The sequence below is a fragment of the Petromyzon marinus genome, chromosome 41, assembly GCF_048934315.1.
Source record: "Petromyzon marinus isolate PM22_M1 ecotype Great Lakes invasive population chromosome 41, UKy_Petmar_22M1.pri1.0, whole genome shotgun sequence".
Lineage (NCBI taxonomy): Eukaryota > Metazoa > Chordata > Hyperoartia > Petromyzontiformes > Petromyzontidae > Petromyzon > Petromyzon marinus.
Window position 1 is genome coordinate 4,990,733 of NC_133707.1, and position 20,161 is coordinate 5,010,893.

Here is a 20,161-nt window from a genome sequence, read left to right on the forward strand (position 1 = left end):
CTCCCTCGCTCCCTCTTCCTCTCTGCCAATTACCGACCACCCCCTCTTCACCCCCCCCCCAAATCGAATCTTCCCCAACTTCACTCACCCCTCATCTCGCAACCCGTGGCTGTGAAACGTTCGTTGAAATTCTTTCGCGCCGTACGTAGCCCTCCGTGCTCATCGGAGGTGCAGTCCTAAAGAAATTTGTTTTGCCAATATAGACATTTTAAAAGTGCACAGCTCCAGTCGCTTCCTAATATCTGAAGGGAAGAGCGTTCCAGACGGCCGCAGAAGGGCATCTGAAAGCGCGCGTTGCGGTGATGGCTGAGCCACAAAGCCCCTACCGCGGATGGCCGGAATTTGCGTGACAGTCCCTGCCCCTTGACGAGATCAGCAGCGAGGTATCTGTGGTCGATTTGTGGCAAGCGCTTTGTCGTGTGCAATGAGTGCGACCCCGCAACGTTCTCCGTTCGGCCAGCGGAAGCCAATGCAGCAGCTAAGCGAGCCGCTGGGCGGCCGATTCATCCACCCACCCACTCGCCGCCTCCTCGCCCTTCTCATGCCCGGATACCCACACGGCCTATGGAATCGCTCAGTTTAAGAATTTAAACGCAATGGCAACATCAACACGCAAAGACAATGTGCGAACCCGCGGCAAACACACTCACTGTGGGTGCCTTACGTGAGCCCCGTCTGATTGGAGGCAGCAGCGATGCGGAGATTTAAAAAGAAACAGTGGACCGACGTCGTCCTCATTAGAACTCATCAATGCGGTATAGCCACCTAACGCTAATTTCTGACAAGTCTTTCGTGGAGCAACTCAGCTCGCTCATTCGTCCGATCACCGCTCCCTCTCCGCTCGCTTCTCCTATCTACCTACACATTCACTCATCTAGCCACATAGTCACTCATCTACCTATACATTCAGTAATCTACCCAGATATTCACTCATCTAGCCACACATTCACTAATCTAGCCACACATTCACTCATCTAGCCACACGTTCACTCATCTAGCCACACATTCGCTCATCTAGCCACACATTCACTAATCTAGCCACGCATTCACTCATCTAGCTACACATTCACTCATCCACCCACACATTCACTCATCTAGCCACACATTCACTCATCTAGCCACACATTCACTCATCTACCCACACATTCACTCATCTACCCACACATTCACTCATCTAGCCACACATTCACTCATCTACCCACACATTCACTCATCTACCCACACATTTACTCATCCACCCACGCATTCACTCATCTACCCACGCATTCACTCATCTACCCACACATTCACTCATTTAGCCACACATTCACTCATCTACACACACATTCACTCATCCACCCACGCATTCACTCATCTAGCCACACATTCACTCATCTACCCACACATTCACTCATCTACCCACACATTCACTCATCCACCCACGCATTCACTTATCTACCCACGCATTCACTCATCTACCCACACATTCACTCATCTATCCACACATTCACTCGTCTCGCCACACATTCACTCATCTAGCCACAAATTCACTCATCTACCCACACATTCACTCATCTACCCACGCATTCGATCATCTACCCACACATTCACTCACCTACCCACACATTCACTCATCTACCCACACATTCACTGATCCACCCACGCATTCACTCATCTACCCACGCATTCACTCATCTACCCACACATTCACTCATCTAGCCACACATTCACTCATCCACCCACGCATTCACTCATCTAGCCACACATTCACTCATCTAGCCACACATTCACTCATCTACCCACGCATTCACTCATCTACCCACGCATTCACTCATCTACCCACACATTCACTCATTTAGCCACACATTCACTCATCTACCCACACATTCACTCATCCACCCACGCATTCACTCATCTAGCCACACATTCACTCATCTACCCACATATTCACTCATCTACCCACACATTCACTCATCCACCCACGCATTCACTTATCTACCCACGCATTCATTCATCTACCCACACATTCACTCATCTAGCCACACATTCACTCGTCTAGCCACACATTCACTCATCTAGCCACAAATTCACTCATCTACCCACACATTCACTCATCTACCCACACATTCACTCATCCACCCACGCATTCACTCATCTACCCACGCATTCACTCATCTTACCCATACATTCACTCATCTAGCCACACATTCACTCATCTACCCACACATTCACTCATCCACCCCCGCATTCACTCATCTAGCCACACATTCACTCATCTAGCCACACATTCGCTCATCTACCCACACATTCACTCATCTACCCACACATTGACTCATCTACCCACTCATTCACTCATCTAGCCACACATTCACTCATCTACCCACGCATTCACTCATCTACCCACACATTCACTCATCTACCCACACATTCACTCATCTAGCCACACATTCACTCATCTACCCACACATTCACTCATCTACCCACACATTTACTCATCCACCCACGCATTCACTCATCTACCCACGCATTCACTCATCTACCCACACATTCACTCATTTAGCCACACATTCACTCATCTACACACACATTCACTCATCCACCCACGCATTCACTCATCTAGCCACACATTCACTCATCTACCCACACATTCACTCATCTACCCACACATTCACTAATCCACCCACGCATTCACTTATCTACCCACGCATTCACTCATCTACCCACACATTCACTCATCTATCCACACATTCACTCGTCTCGCCACACATTCACTCATCTAGCCACAAATTCACTCATCTACCCACACATTCACTCATCTACCCACGCATTCGATCATCTACCCACACATTCACTCACCTACCCACACATTCACTCATCTGCCCACACATTCACTGATCCACCCACGCATTCACTCATCTACCCACGCATTCACTCATCTACCCACACATTCACTCATCTAGCCACACATTCACTCATCCACCCACGCATTCACTCATCTAGCTACACATTCACTCATCTAGCCACACATTCACTCATCTACCCACGCATTCACTCATCTACCCACGCATTCACTCATCTACCCACACATTCACTCATTTAGCCACACATTCACTCATCTACCCACACATTCACTCATCCACCCACGCATTCACTCATCTAGCCACACATTCACTCATCTACCCACATATTCACTCATCTACCCACACATTCACTCATCCACCCACGCATTCACTTATCTACCCACGCATTCATTCATCTACCCACACATTCACTCATCTAGCCACACATTCACTCGTCTAGCCACACATTCACTCATCTAGCCACAAATTCACTCATCTACCCACACATTCACTCATCTACCCACACATTCACTCATCCACCCACGCATTCACTCATCTACCCACGCATTCACTCATCTTACCCATACATTCACTCATCTAGCCACACATTCACTCATCTACCCACACATTCACTCATCCACCCACGCATTCACTCATCTAGCCACACATTCACTCATCTAGCCACACATTCGCTCATCTACCCACACATTCACTCATCTACCCACACATTCACTCATCTACCCACTCATTCACTCATCTAGCCACACATTCACTCATCTACCCACGCATTCACTCATCTACCCACGCATTCACTCATCTAGCCACACATTCACTCATCTACCCACACATTCACTCATCTACCCACACATCCACTCATCTACCCACACATTCACTCATCTACCCACACATTCACTCATCTACCCACACATTCACTCATCTACCCACACATTCACTCATCCACCCACGCATTCACTCATCTAGCTACACATTCACTCATCTAGCCACACATTCACTCATCTACCCACGCATTCACTCATCTACCTACGCATTCACTCATCTACCCACACATTCACTCATTTAGCCACACATTCACTCATCTACCCACACATTCACTCATCCACCCACGCATTCACTCATCTAGCCACACATTCACTCATCTACCCACATATTCACTCATCTACCCACACATTCACTCATCCACCCACGCATTCACTTATCTACCCACGCATTCATTCATCTACCCACACATTCACTCATCTAGCCACACATTCACTCGTCTAGCCACACATTCACTCATCTAGCCACAAATTCACTCATCTACCCACACATTCACTCATCTACCCACACATTCACTCATCCACCCACGCATTCACTCATCTACCCACGCATTCACTCATCTTACCCATACATTCACTCATCTAGCCACACATTCACTCATCTACCCACACATTCACTCATCCACCCACGCATTCACTCATCTAGCCACACATTCACTCATCTAGCCACACATTCGCTCATCTACCCACACATTCACTCATCTACCCACACATTCACTCATCTACCCACTCATTCACTCATCTAGCCACACATTCACTCATCTACCCACGCATTCACTCATCTACCCACGCATTCACTCATCTAGCCACACATTCACTCATCTACCCACACATTCACTCATCTATCCACACATCCACTCATCTACCCACACATTCACTCATCTACCCACACATTCACTCATCTACCCACACATTCACTCATCTACCCACACATTCACTCATCTACCCACACATTCACATCAAATCTACCTACACATTCACTCATCTAGCCACACATTCACTCAGGGGCGCCGCGGTGGCAAGATGTTAAATGCCTCACCTGGTATGCAGGAGGTCCGTAGGTTCGATCCCGACCCTGACGCCTGCTGCTGTATATTTGAAATCTGCGTGTTCTCTCCGCGGTCGCGTGGATTTTTCTCCGGGTCCTCCACATTGTGAAACACGCGTTTCGAGAATGTGTCCTCCACATCTTGAAACACGCGTTTCGAGAATGTGTCCTCCACATCGTGAAACACGCGCTTAGAGAATGTGGCCGCTGAATATTTCGACGTGATAAGCTACATCCCTGAACTCTCGTTTGTGGCTTCTGAAAAAGATCTTTTGTAGCTCGGTGGGCCTTAACTGTTTAGTTCGGTTCACTCATCCACACAACGACCCACTCCACGCACGGTGCAAAATAAGTTCAACACCCATACATCACCACCACCCATCGTCACACTCACCCACCCACCCACTCGTTCACTCACTCGTCCTCCCCCCTCCGTTCAACCCGATGCCCTCTCCTTCGCCAGGTGTCACGACCACTTCAGCGGGGAGCGTTGTCTCTTCTACCTGGAATTCACGTCCTCGGAGCGGGAGCCGGGGCTCGGCTCGCTGCCGCTCGGAGTCGGTCTCGCGTTCCTCGCCCTGACGCTCGTCGGAGCCACGGGCTGTCTCGCATTCACGTGGTACGTGGGGGGGTTTGTGGGGTATTGATCCATCTATCATTGATACCAGAGGACGGCAGGGTGGTGACTACGCAGTGGCAACACGCTTGCCCCGCAGCAAGAAGGGTCTGGGTTCCACTCTCAACTTGGGCGCTTGTCTTGAGTGGAGTTTGTATTCTCTCCCCCTGTTCTGCACGGGCTGAATAATTGCTTGCAAATTACTCATTTGGGATTACACTGAAACTAAACAAGCCAGGAGGCCAGCAACAAATAGCGCTCATAATATGCCTGCTGGTCAGATCGCGTGAGTTAAAACTAAAACATCTTAAACTATTTTTTTTGTTTTACCAGGTAAGGCCCACTGAGCTATAGAGCTATTTTTCAGAAGCGACCTGGCCACAAATGATAACTAAACGAAGTGGCTTATCGCGTGAACTTTTATTGCAACCAAATACCCTAAAGACATGTTTCTAAAAGTGGAGGGAAACACCGGAGGACCCGGAGAAAAATCCACGCGACCAGTGGGATATGAAAACTTCAAATATACATAAGAATAGCTTTTACCCTTTCCGTCAATAACACAGTTGTGCTAAGTTGTCAAAACACCAAACTGAAACCTTTTGCAAGTAATCATGTCTGAATTAACCACATGTACTTGTGGTGAACATGCAAACACAAAAAAACATGCTGATAGTATACGATGCATTGTCTTTGAAACTGATTGGTCCACACCAGAGACAGCTTTCTTTAAAGCCTAATCTTGAACAGTGTCAGACCAGAAGACGCCAAAAGGCGAATATCACAAAAAAAACTATCAGGACCTCCAAAATATAAGAATAGGTTTGAACTCTTTCTGGCAATAAGACAGTTGTGTTAAGTTGTTAAAACACCAAACTGAAACCTTTTGCAGGGAATCCTGTCTGTATTAACCACATATACGCCAGATGTCAGGGTCGGGATCGAACTCCACGACCTCGTGTATACCAGGCGAGGTAGTTAACATCTCCTAGCCACCGTGGAGCCACAGCAGCAGCAGCAGCAGCGACATCGCCCCGCTACTACTGTGGACACCTGGCAGGACCCTCCTGGGAGCGAGTCTCGAGACTCAGTGAGGCTTTTATAGCTAAAATAAGCGGAGTAAATTTCGATTTAAAGCTTTCGTGACTGCAATGATTCATCTTCTTTGGTTCTTTCGGTAAAGTCACGTAGAATGAGAATAAAATAATAAATTGATAAAATAAAATAACACAATAATATTCTCACGACGTTTCGGCCACAACACCAGCGGCCTTCATCAGGTGAAGGGAGCGAGACTGTCTGGTAGGACAGCGCTGGAGTGAGAGAGCCACGTTCAGATCACGGCTTTTAAGCTGTGTGAGAGGAACAAAGAGCCTTGACGAAGGAATTAGCATAAAATTTAGCATTGAAAAGGCTGAATGATTAGCTTGTGACTGGTCACAGAAATAGCTATGTTAAAAGTTAAAGCATACACATCCGCAGAGGCACCCATTGTTAAAAGGAATTAGCATAGAATTTAGCATTGAAATAGCTAAATTAAGGCATTCGCTTGTAACTGCTACAGAAATAGTTACGTTGAAGTCAGAGCATACACATTCACCGAGGCACTTAGTACAAATCAAAACAGGAGAATTTAGCATTGAAATAACTAGGCGAATTTAGCATTGAAATAACTGGGTGATTTGCTAGTGACTGGTCACAGAAATGCCTACACATCTGAGCTATTCACAGTACTATATAGTGAACCAATAAAAACTAAAATATAAATTACCTTCATGTTATCAATAAACTCTATATTCTCCAATCAGCTAAGCTACCAACCATAAGTCGTTTTATATCACAATGCTATATGGCGAAAAAATGGGTGGATTCTTACCCTCAAATTTCCGTACCACGGATAGCTACGGGCCCCGTTCAGACGGACGAGTTCGTCCATGGTCGGAACAGAGGAGGGGGAGAGAGACAGCTGCGAAGCCCTAGTATACTCCATGTTGTAAACCATACCATTAACCGTGGTGTGAGAGGTATTAAGAGGCAATGCTGGCGAAAGAGCTGCGGTCTGAAGGTCATCGTAAAATTACAATTAATTAAGAACAGAAATGATTTAACACATCTTTCCAGTGGTTACTAAGCCTGAATCCATCTTCTCGGTTGAAATTGTCTCTGTGCTTGTATATGTGAATGGCCTCATGAACGAATCTCTCATGGTAGCCAGTTGGTTTGCAAAGAACCTCCGTCTTGGAGAAGTCAATGTCATGTGAGCCCACTGAATTGTAACAGTGATCTGCCACGGCAGAGGAGTTCGTCTTACCGTGTTTCAAGTCTGCTTTATGTTCGCGGATGCGGTCCGAGATATGTCTTTTGGTTTCTCCAATGTAGCTACTACCACAGAGGCACTTTAGTTTGTAAACGCCCGGGTACTGTATGTCTGGAAGAGCATCTTTTACAGATGGAACTAAATCACGGATTTTGTGTACTGTGTTGAATCGGACCTGGATCTTGTGTTTATTCAGGATTTTGGAGATCTTTTTAGTGACCCCTGCAATGTAGGGTAAGGTGATGGTTTTGAGTGGCTCCACAAGAGGATCCTTCTTCATGACTGGAGTGATGGCTTTGCGGATTGTGTAGTCGGAGTAGCCATTAGCCCTGAGAGCCTGGTGTACGTGCTTGAGTTCACTGGTAATGTGTTCCTGGTCGGAAATGCATTGGGCTCTATGGTATAGAGTCTTGATGAGGCAGTTCTTCTGGGATGGATGGTGGTGGGAATCCGGTTTCAAGTAAGCATCTGTATGGGTAGCTTTCCTGTAGACAGAGTGGCTCATTGAACCATCATGTCTCCTTTTAATTAAGACATCCAGAAAGGGTAGTTTGCCATCAATTTTCTGTGTCCTCCAAACACCAAGCTTATTATATATATTTTTTCTGAGCAACAAGTGAAAACCGACTTCAATCGAGCATCGAGCCACTGGTTATTACCATCCAGTGTACAGTCCTACAGAGCCAGTGGTGAAAATTCCACATTCCTATGGCGGGGCGGGGGAGTTGGGGGGTCTGAGTCAACCACCCAATCACGATTGTTACTCGCGTTGTCGTATATACATCAAATAATATTATAAATATATACACATGGTTATCGACACGCGGCACAACATCAAGCCCCTTCCATCACTTCCCGTCCAGCGGCAACACGTGGGAACTCAGACGAGACGCCCTTCCACCGCCGGTTAATTCCGCGTCGTACGAACGGCCGAGGGTTCGAAGCGATAATCGACAGAGTAATGGGATGGCTTTGGCGATGGGAGAGAGCCCGGGTTCTACGTCGGTGCGACGGCTGTCCCTCCCGTATCCGCAGGTGGAAGCGACGAGGACGAGGATACCGCGAGTCCCTCTCGAGGGACGGACTCACGGCGCCCGGACTCGTCTCACACGCCGTCGCACGCTCGCACGATCCCGTATAGGAGCAACTCAAGCCACGGTCACACGTGACTCCACCCACTGTCTCGCACAACCCCACCCACTGTCGCACGCAACTCCACGCACGGTTTCGCGTGACTCCACTCAAGGTCGAACGTGACTCCACTCACGGTCTCGCGCGACTCCACTCAAGGTCGCACGCAACTCCACTCAAGGTCGCACGCAACTCCACTCAAGGTCGCACGCAACTCCACTCACGGTCTCGCGCGACCCCACTCACGGTCTCGCGTGACTCCACTCAAGGTCGCACGCAACTCCACCAAGTCTCGCGCAACGCCACCCCCTCCCACGCGAGTGACGCTTGTGCGGGAAGCGAGCGAGAGTGATGTTGTGCATCTCTCCATGCACCTGGACTCAGTGGTGGATGTGATGGATGAGTATGAATCTGTGGCATCTCCTGCTATGACCTACAACAACATCATCATCATGTTGTCATTATTACCGTGAAACCATCAAGCCAATCATTGGTATAATAATTATAAGGATTTTAGCAACGGCATCCTCACATCGTAATCACCATCAACAACGGTGCATTTCGTTTTGTAAACAGCATCTTCCTCTTTATCCTACTTTGCAATCATTACTATGATCACCGATTATCTATCAGCACGCCGTCATTATCATCATCATCATTAATACACTTCATTATATAGATTGCATACTTTATCGGTCACCTCTCTCCATCATCATCATCAGCAGCATATTTGATCACTATCTTCATTATCTCACTGTCATCATCCTTATTGTATTTCAATCTACGTATAAATACCATACTTCTATGTACAATCATCATTATGATTTGCTGATCATCATGATATCTTTATCATCATAATCGTCATCGTTATCGTCTATACATTTCACTAATAAAAAATCCCCTACTCCAATCCCATCATCAACTATCTTAATGAACATCATCACCATCACTGCACTGCATCTCCATCATCTCTGCCTTGGAAGCCGCAGATCGTCTTACTTTCCACCTCTACGACCACTGTGTCGCCGCATCTGTCTCTGATTGAGAGACATTACCAGAAGCATTATTATTTTGTGTCGACGTCCAACTAATTATTAAGGTGGTAACCGCCTTGGTCGGCAGTCGTGCGCAAGCAAAACATTAACAACATCAACAAAGCTCAACACAATCCTAAATAACACCGTGTGTGGCCTTAACAGCAAAACAAAATATTAAATAGTCGACGTTTCGGGCGTATTGGCCACACTGAGTTTTGACGAAGGCGTAAAGGATTTCCAGCCTGATTAAAATTGTTTTTATTTAAAACGTGACCAACTCACCCGTAATGCGTGCCCGATAACGTCAAGTCTCGGAAGCTAAGCAGAAAAATGAGCCTGGATCAGAGGTGGGCAAATGTTTTGACTCGCGGGCCACAATGGGTTCTAAAATTTGACAGAGGGGCCGGGCCAGGAACAGATGGATGGAGTGTTTGTGTGAACTAATATAAATGACATGTAAAAATCATTACATGAAAGGATTTGGCCTTTAACAGGTAGCAAAGCATTTATACGCAAGGCAATTGAACAAATTGCACGAACATGAACAATACAAAAACATGTTGTAACTCCCGGTCAAAGTGCGCCATCTAATGGGGAAATGGGGGCATTACAGGAGAAAGGTAAAATTTAATTTAATAATAATATTTGAACAGGTTCGGCGGGCCGGATTAAAAAGCCCAACGGGCCGTATACAGCCCGGGCATCGTACTGTACCCATGTCTGGCCTGGATAGTCCTCGGATGGGCGACCAACATGAACGACCGGTCGCTATCGGCTGCCCGCGGAGCTGTGCTATGTGAAGGGCAGCAGAGAGGGCACGGCAGTAAACACATCCGTGTCGTATTAGTCTACCCAAGTCTAATGATCGCACCGAGTGGGGAAATATGACCAACACGATGATCCAGCAGTGGATGGGCAGAAGGCTCATACATGTCAATGCTTTATTTAAAGTTTATCTTAAGCTGTGCGTGTGTTCCACGTTGCACATCTTACTGCCGTGACGAAGGCCAACCCCGCCCAATGACAATCGGCTCTCATCTAGCAGATGTAACAATCTGCAGGGTTACATTTGTAACCTTAATGTATATTCTTGGTTCTTTCGGTAAAGTCACGTAGAAGGGAAACAATAAAATAATAAAAATATAATACAATATAATTCTCACGACGTTTCGACTGCAACACAAGCAATCATCATCAGGTGTGAAAACCACACCAAGAAAATTTGAAAAAAGTGGCGGTTTTTCAACGTTAGCACCACAGATAGCGATTTGACAGTTAGTTCAGATGGACTAGGCCATCTATTTTGATTTAAAGCTTTCGTGACTGCAGTGATTAATATTCTTGGTTCTTTCGGTAAAGTCACGTTGAAGGGAAACAATTAAATAATAAAAAATATAAAAGAATAAAATTCTCACGACGTTTCGACTGTAACACAAACAGTCATCAGCAGGTGTGAAAACCAACGGCAAGAAACCGCCACTTCTTTCAAATGTTTCTTGCCGTTGGTTTTCACACCTGATGATGAATGTTTGTGTTACAGTCGAAACGTCGTGAGAATATTATTATTTTATTGTTTCCCTTCAACGTGACTTTACCGAAAGAACCAGGAATATGACTCCATCAAACCGACACACCTGATGATGACCGTTTGAGTTATGGTCGAAACGTCGTGAGAATTTTTTATTGTTTTATATATATTTTGTTATTTTGTTGTTTCTCTTCAACGTGACTTTACCGAAAAAACTAAGAATATGAATTACTGCAGTCACGAAAGCTTTAAATCAAAAAATATAGATGGACTCGTACATCTGAACAAACTGTCAAATCGCTCTCTGTGGTGCTAACGTAAAAAACGCCACTTTTTACAAAATTTATTGTTGTGGTTTTCACACCTGATGATGATTGTTTGTGTTGCAGTCGAAACGTCGTGAGAATTGTATTGTTTTATATTTTTATTATTTTATTGTTTCCCTTCTACGTGACTTTACCGAAAGAACCAGGAATATGAATCCCTGCAGTCACGAAAGCTTTAAATCAAAACCTTCATTTAGTTTTATTATTTCCGTTGACCAGCGCGGTGAAGTATGGTCCAATGACCAACACGGTCCGCACTGACTGGAGGAGCAGTCCCTCGTCCAACAGAGAACGGACACAGAGGGCACTATGGGTGGGTTTGCAATAACATCACCTCAATGTGTTTTAAAACAAAATCGCGATGCGTAGCTGCGAGAGCTGATCGTTTTGTGTGTGTGTGGGGGGGGGGGAGGTTATTTTTGATGTATTTTAGGGAGCACGGGATGTCTTGCGGCCCCCTAGTCTCAAATTTTGGCGGAAAGGGGGGTAATTTTCTCCGAGTGCCCGCATCCCTACACACGCACACACACGCGCCTCCTCCAACCCCACATCCATGCGTTCCATCACCACCGCAAGCCTCCCCAAAACCACCACTCATCGTCACCACCACCACCAGCGGTAGCATTCATAACCGCTACAATTCCCCACCACCACCACCACCATGCACCCCCCCCCCCCTACCATTCACCCCCCCCCCCTTTTCCACTACTGTCCACCACCTACACTCACTATAACCACCGCTCCCACCTACCAAACAAAGACAAAGACCAAGATCCCCCGTATAGCCTGAACAGACTGTTGGGGCAAGTGCTGTTAGCGATCACCTATGAAGGCCGGTACGGTACACGAGGGGTTGGGTGGCCAGCACCACGCCCGACCGCCTTTGTCTCCCCAGTAGCGATGTTTACACACCGCACCAGGTACTCGTTTGAGGCTGAGTCGACCTAGGGGAGGCCAAGGACCGGTTCAGATAATCGTCACTGGTTGTTGGCCGTGAGCGGGAATCGAACGCGGGTCGCTGGGTTAATAGCGCAGCGCGCCAACCGCTACCCTACCAATCCACACCTACCACCACCACCATCACCTGCACCTCCGATTAGCACGGTTGGCTGCGTATGGTGCGAAAGAAGTGCAACATACATATCATCACCACTCACCACCATCAGACACCACATCACTCACCAACACTCTACAAAACCACCACCACCACCACTACCGTGGTTACGACGACACGTATATTATTCCACGTTTTAAACCATGCCCGTGATCGTGGTGGTGGTGATGCTCGCGAACAACACTTGCCCCAACAGTCTGGTAAGGCTATACGGGGGGACCTTTGACTTTAGTGGTGGTGAGTGGTTCCGGTACATGATGATTTGGGTGAGTGGTGGTGGTGGTGGTGGTGGCAGTGGCCGTGTCACACAAGTTCGTCAACCACTCCACTACCCACCCACCCACCCACACTGCCACTCATCACCACCCACCAGGGCCACACGTGGCATGAGGTAAGAAGGGTTGCGATGTGGTAACGTTCTGTCATGTGGAATTTGCATCACGCGGCGCCGCCCGGGTGTGTTCGCTTGCATGGCGCAATGCACATCAGGCGCATCTCTCGAATGCCGGCGTGTTTTGCCATAGTTTATAAGCTACGGTCCTATTTTTACAATAAAGTGTTTTGTACTATTATTATTGCTACTCCCAGAAAAGTGCGCTTAAATATTTGATCGCGATGTTATCATTTTCATGAATGCAGCTGTGGGTGCCCTGTCATCGTGAGGTGCAATGTCGTTGTGGTTATTCCAATCGACACTGTCAATAGCCGCACCGTGAAGCGCCTTGTTTTAGAGATCTCAGCGGAAAATGACATCACAGAACTACGTCTGAGGTCGCTTCAATTGCCCTCTATACCCCACTCTCTCTCTCACGTTACACGCCCTGCCTAGGGCGCACAGGGGTTCCTCGTGGGGACCAGAGGCGGAACCCCACGTGACACCCCCCCCCCCCGATCTCTTTGCTGTGGGGGGCCCTGTTTTGTGTGGGGGTCCAGAGAAGCTGGCCCCTCTTGTCACCCTCGCCTCCTTCCCCACGCCCACAGCTCACTACCACCACCACTACAGCTCACCACCACCACAGCTCACCATCACCACAGCTCACCACCACCACAGCTCACTACCACCACTACAGCCCACCACCACCACCACAGCTCACCACCACCACCACAGCTCACCATCACCACAGCTCACCACCACCACAGCTCACTACCACCACCACAGCTCACCACCACTACAGCTCACCACCACCACAGCTCACCATCACCACAGCTCACCACCACCACAGCTCACCACCACCACAGCTCACTACCACCACCACAGCTCACCACCACCACAGCTCACCACCACCACAGCCCACCACCACAGCCCACCACCACAGCCCACCACCACCACAGCTTACCACCATAGCTCACCACCACCACAGTTCACCACCACCACAGCTCACCACCACTACCACCACCACAGCCCACCACCACAGCTCACCACCACCACCACCACAGCTCATCACCACCACAGTTCACCACCACCACAGCTCACCACCACCACCACCACCACAGCCCACCACCACCACAGCCCACCACCACCACCACAGCCCACCACCACCACAGCTCACCACCGCCACCACCAGCAGCAGCAACGCATAAACCCGGCCCAGGCTCAACACCTCCCTGGATTCCGCGATCGCATGCGACGAGATCGCGGGAGGGCGCATTCCGGGTGCTTTGCTCAGAGGGGATTAATGAGATCCGGCCAGGGCGGAATGGTTGGGCTCCACGACGCTCGGTGAAGAGGCAGAGAGAGAGAGATGGGGTGGGTGGGTGGTGTGCGTGAACGGGCCTGCCGAGATTCCACCGGTGTGCGGTTAACGCGGTTGACACAAAAATCTGGGGAGTGACTTCACCGAATATGCAAATTTCCGATGGCTTAAAAGAAATGTGTGTGTGTGTGCGCGTGGGTCACCAGCCGTGTCCCAGAGGCTTACCACCAATAAGGCCCCAACCATCATCATCATCATACACCACCATCATCAACATACCTTGGCCCCACACTGCAGCAGAATCTGCGGCTCTCGGATCGGCCTTTCTTCAGCCATCTGATGACCCCACAGACGGCACCCGCCACGAGGACGATCAACACTCGACCCCCGAGCGACCGCCGATAATGACGATCGGTCACCACCATCAGGCCCCGCATTGTTGCAATCGGGAGGGAGGGGGCTGGGTGGGGGGGGGTAAAGATGTCAACACACATCCACGCGGGCATGCGGCAGATGCAGTCATCGCAGGAAGTCAGCAGGCCATGCGCTGTTGGATTGCATTCCCCCTCCTCGACATGAGCCTCTTTCATGTCAAAATATTCGTCGTCTTCTTCCTCCTCTACCTGCCCCCGTACTCCTCATCACCACGCCCGCCCCTCCTGCCCTCGCCCCGTCTCTCGTCCATATTGACATCGGAGCGGACAAAAGCGCAGCAATGAGCAAATTTGTGAAACCCGTGATACCGCGCGAAAAGCGGTGTGCCCGTGTGGCTGGCTGCCTGGCAGGATGCCTCTTTGACTTGCGTCCTCCCACGTGTTAGCCCGCAGGCCAAGCCGAGTTACCGGCTATGCCAGCGAGCATAGTGATTTGCACAAAGACAAAGATCCCCCATATAGCCTTAACAGACTGGAGGGGCAAGAGGTGTTAGCGAGCGCCTATGAAGGCCGGCACGGTACACGAGGGGGTGGGTGGCCAGCACCACGTCCGACCCGCCTTTGTCTCCCTAGTGGCGATGTTTACACATTGCACCACGCACTCATTTGAGGCTGGGTCGATCTAGGGAACGCCCAAGGACCGATTCAAATATTCGTCACTGTTGTTGTGGCCGTGAGCTGGAATCGAACTCGGGTAGCCTGGTTCGTAGCGCAGCGCGCTAGCCCGCTCATTTCTGTCGACCACCACGAAAATATTTCTGCACCCGGAACACGAATATGCTCACAAAGACAAAGGTCCCCCGTGTAGCCTTAACAGACTGTTGGGGCAAGTGCTGTTAGCCAGCAGCACCTTCGAAGGCCGGCACGGCACGCGTGGGGAGAGGGTAGCCAGCACCACGTGTGCCCGTCCGCCTTTGTCTCCCCAGTCATTGATACTGATCACTCCGTTGCACACTGCACTGCTTCACTAATTTCCGTTTTTTTTGTAACAGCCGAGTCGACCTAGGCGTAGCCCACGTCATACTGCGGTGCGGTGAGGGTGGACGAGAGAGAGAGTGACACGTGGGAGCTGTAGAGACTCGCCATCCCGGTCTCTGCCAACAAACGCGAGCGTTGTGAATAACGGAAGCCACTTTAGTTGGAACCTGCTTGCGCGTGTGTGTGTTTATTGTTTTTTTTTTACGCAACATAGGACACATTCTTTGGTTCTTCCGGTGAAGTCACGTAGGTATAAAATAAAATAAATCACGACGTTTCGGGTGCAACACAAGCGTCCATCATCAGGTGGGAAAAGCTTTTATTTATTTTCTTTCATACCTATGTGACTTTACCGAAAGAACCAAAGAATATGAATTCCTGCAGTCACGAAAGCTTTAAGTCAAGATTTAACATAGAACACCTTGCTGGAGTTGGGTTATCCGACGGTTCGGGCAACGACCCATCTCCACGTCACGTAGAGAGGCCAGAGGGGTAAGAGTCAATTTCTCGACGAATCGGATGAAGTGAAAAGGGTTCGTGGTGGCTTCTGTTCACATGTGTGCCGCTGGATGGGAGGTGATGGGTGTGCGTATTCAGTCACGCTGGGCGTCGAATTACAGGGGTGGGGGGTCCTGCCATCTATAGTTGCGTCCAACTCAAACCCTTTATCTTAGAGAGTGCCCTTGATTAAAGTGCTCACCAGATGTACTTTAAGTAAGGGTGGCTACTGACGAGAGACTGCATGGCGTCGTCGGGGGAGGTTGGAGTATCCACACTGCATCCCACCACATAATAAGAAACCTCCCGCTACTTTCTTGGTTCTTTCGTTAAAGTCATGTAGATAAAAAATAAAAAAATAAATAAATTAAAAATTATAAAACAATAATAAATTGAAATGATAAAAGCATAAAAATCCAGGACGTTTCGATCGCAACCTGATGAAGACCGCTTATGTTGCGATCGAAACGTCGTGTTTATTTCGCTTTATTATTTTCAATTATTATTTTTCATTTAAATTTTTTTTATTACTTTGAATTGCTACCTATGTGACTTCACCGAAAGAACCAAGAATATGAATTCCTGCAGTCACGAACGTTTTAAGTCAAAATTCTCCCGCTATTTATTTCAACTGCCGCGCCGGGACGTGGAATCGAACCGGCACGCTCTGGATTGCAAGTCGAGAGTGCCGCTGTTAGGATAATCCGGTGATTTATCGTTAGTGTAAAACAATCGATCTTAAACGGTGGAAAAAGAGCTAAATTTACTCAGTGGTGTTCAGGTATTTTCCAGGTTGCGATCCAGGTGTTTTGGATAATTGGACGCCACGTTCGGACGTGAACGTGTCCTGGCACACACGGGCACGTGGAAAAGCGAGATTGTTAGATGGGCAGAGCGCGAACGGCGTGTGACTGTTAAACAACTATTTGTTACTATTTAACACATTTTTTTAACCAGGTAAGGCGCACTGAGCTATATAGCTCTTTTTGGAGAAGCGATCCGTCCACAAATGACAGCTCAGCGAAGTGGCCTATCTCGTGGTAATTTATAGCAGCCAAATACTCTAAACGCAACGTCGATTCTGAATGCGGTGGAGGGAAAAAAACCGGAGGACCCCGATAAAAAATTACACGCGACCACAGTGAGAACGCGCAAACTACAGGCATCGTCACGGGAGAGAGAGAACCCACGACCTCCTGTATACCACGCGAGATAGTTAACATCTCGCCACTTCTTCGGGGGGGGGGGGGGAAGCAAAAAAGCAAAACGCACGCCGAGTATTAAATTCACAGAGTAGAAATAACGACGACTTCAACAATCCACTACAGGTTTCCCTCGCCCTATGCGGGTTCGGTTTGTGCGATTTCGTGCCGTATGCGCGGCTGACCTATTTCCACCCAAAATTCGCTCTACTCTGCGGTTTCAATTCACTCGACATGCGGCTATGCGGTCGTAAGCGGCACAACATCGTGTCGCGTGTACGTATGTTGAACTTCTTTCGTACCGTACAGAGGCGCGGCCGGTGGGGGGGGGGGTAACAACAAACCCACTCGGCAGGCAGCTGTCTCCGTGTACGTAATGCGGGTCATGGCTAAGCGATTTCGCTTTGTGCGCTATTTCTTTGGAACGCGCCTCCTACCGCATAAAGCGAGGGAAACCTGTACGGTATTAGAATCCACGGGGAGCGGTGGCGCTGTGGTTTGAACTCTTCACTTTCAAGAGAGACGCAGGGGCCAGTGGAAAGAGGCACGCACACAAAGGTCACCCGTGTAGCCTGAACAGATTGTTGGGGAAAATGCCGGTGGCGAGCACCTATGAAGACCGGTACGGCACACGAGAGGGTTGTGTGGCTCAAGCCACGCCCGACCACCTGTGTCTCTCCAAACAAACCGTACAGAAATACACAAGACAGAGTACACAACGACACCCGCCGTTTGCCACTAGGTGGCGGAGATGTCACCAAAGCGCGTGTGCCAGGCTAGGTGCACCGCGAGGCCATTACGCGATGTGTGGAATGCCCGCCGTTGGCAGGAGGTCACGGAACAGACCCTCACGTGACTGACTGAGATGGCCGGCAGATGCACCGACTGTGCCACCCCCGGCCACCCCCGACCCGCTGTGCCCGTTTGCAGCCCACCCTCCCCACCCCTCCCCTGAAATATTTTCCGGAGCTCAGCCCCCGGGCAGCTCCCGTCTGAACGGAAGCTCCCGGCGTGTACCGTGGACGTCGCTGCGGGTCACTGGAGCGGCGCGTGATGATGAAAAAGTGACGAGGAATCCACGCAATCGCTGGACAAGCGGATGACGAAGGCGAGCTGGCGCGTGGCTGCTCCCCCCTTCCGCCGCCATACGTCGCAATGCAAACACACACATACACACGTGTGTGTGTGTGTGTAACCAAACACACACACACACGTGTGTCTGGTTACAGACACACGTGTGTGTGTCTGTAACCAGACACACACACACACACACGTGTGTCAAGCAAATCCGCGTATACACATACGCGGATTTGTTTGAGACAAAGATCTCACCCCCCCCCACGTATAGCCTTCACAGACTGTTGGGGCAAGTGGTGTTGGACAGCAGTCAATGAAGGCCGGCACGGCACAACGAAGGGGTGGGTGGCCGCCTTTGCATCCGCTGTGCTGATGATTACACACCGCACCAGGGACTGACTGTGAAGGCTGTGTTTACCTGCACACACACGCACACCACACATACCGAACACACACACTACATACACCACACACACTACATACACCACACACACTACGTACACCACACAAACTAAATACACCACATACATTACATACACCACACACACTACGTACACCACACACACGACATACACCACACACACTACATACACCACACACACTACATACACCACACACACTACATACACCACACACACTACATACACCACACACGCTACATACACCACACACGCTACATACACCACACACACTACATACACAACACACCCTACATACACCACACACACTACATACACCACACACACTACATACACAACACACACTACATACACCACACACACACTACATACACCACACACACTACATACACCACACACACTACATACACCACACACACTACATACACCACACACACTACATACACCACACACACACTACATACACCACACACACACTACATACACCACACACACTACATACACCACACACACACTACATACACCACACACACTACATACACCACACACACTACATACACAACACACACTACATACACCACACACACTACATACACCACACACACTACGTACACCACACAAACTAAATACACCACATACATTACATACACCACACACACTACGTACACCACACACACGACATACACCACACACACTACATACACCACACACACTACATACACCACACACACTACATACACCACACACACTACATACACCACACACACTACATACACCACACACGCTACATACACCACACACGCTACATACACCACACACACTACATACACCACACACACTACATACACAACACACACTACATACACCACACACACTACATACACCACACACACTACATACACAACACACACTACATACACCACACACACACTACATACACCACACACACTACATACACCACACACACACTACATACACCACACACACACACTACATACACCACACACACTACATACACCACACACACACTACATACACCACACACACACACTACATACACCACACACACTACATACACCACACACAC